The sequence below is a fragment of the Colobus angolensis genome, unplaced genomic scaffold, assembly GCF_000951035.1.
Source record: "Colobus angolensis palliatus isolate OR3802 unplaced genomic scaffold, Cang.pa_1.0 Scaffold106, whole genome shotgun sequence".
Lineage (NCBI taxonomy): Eukaryota > Metazoa > Chordata > Mammalia > Primates > Cercopithecidae > Colobus > Colobus angolensis.
In genome coordinates this window covers 2826655-2827067 of record NW_012111586.1, presented here as the reverse complement: position 1 = coordinate 2827067, position 413 = coordinate 2826655, and positions in this window count along the sequence as shown.

The window sequence follows — 413 nt, the reverse complement described above, 5'->3', positions numbered from 1 at the left end:
TCAAAAAAAAAAAAAAAAAGGAATGTTGTCATTTCAAGGCCAGATAGAGAAAAACAGCTGGTAAAGGACACAGAAAGAGAAATTAAGAGTGGCTAGAGGAAAGCCAGCACAGGGTGCTGCCATAGCTTAATGCTGCTGTGGATGCTAGTTAAAATGAGGACTAAAACGTGATTATTAGGCTGGGTGCGGTGGCTCACGCCTCTAATCCAGCCTATAATCCAGCACTTGGGGATGCCGAGCGGGTGGATCACTTGAGGTTAGGAGTTCGAGACCAGCCTGGCTAACATGGTGAAACCCCATCTCTACTAAAAACACAAAAATTACTCGAGTGTGGTGGTGGATGCCTATAGTCCCAGCTACTCTGGAGGCTGAGGCAGGAGAATCGCTTGAACCTGGGGGGCAGAGGTTGCAGT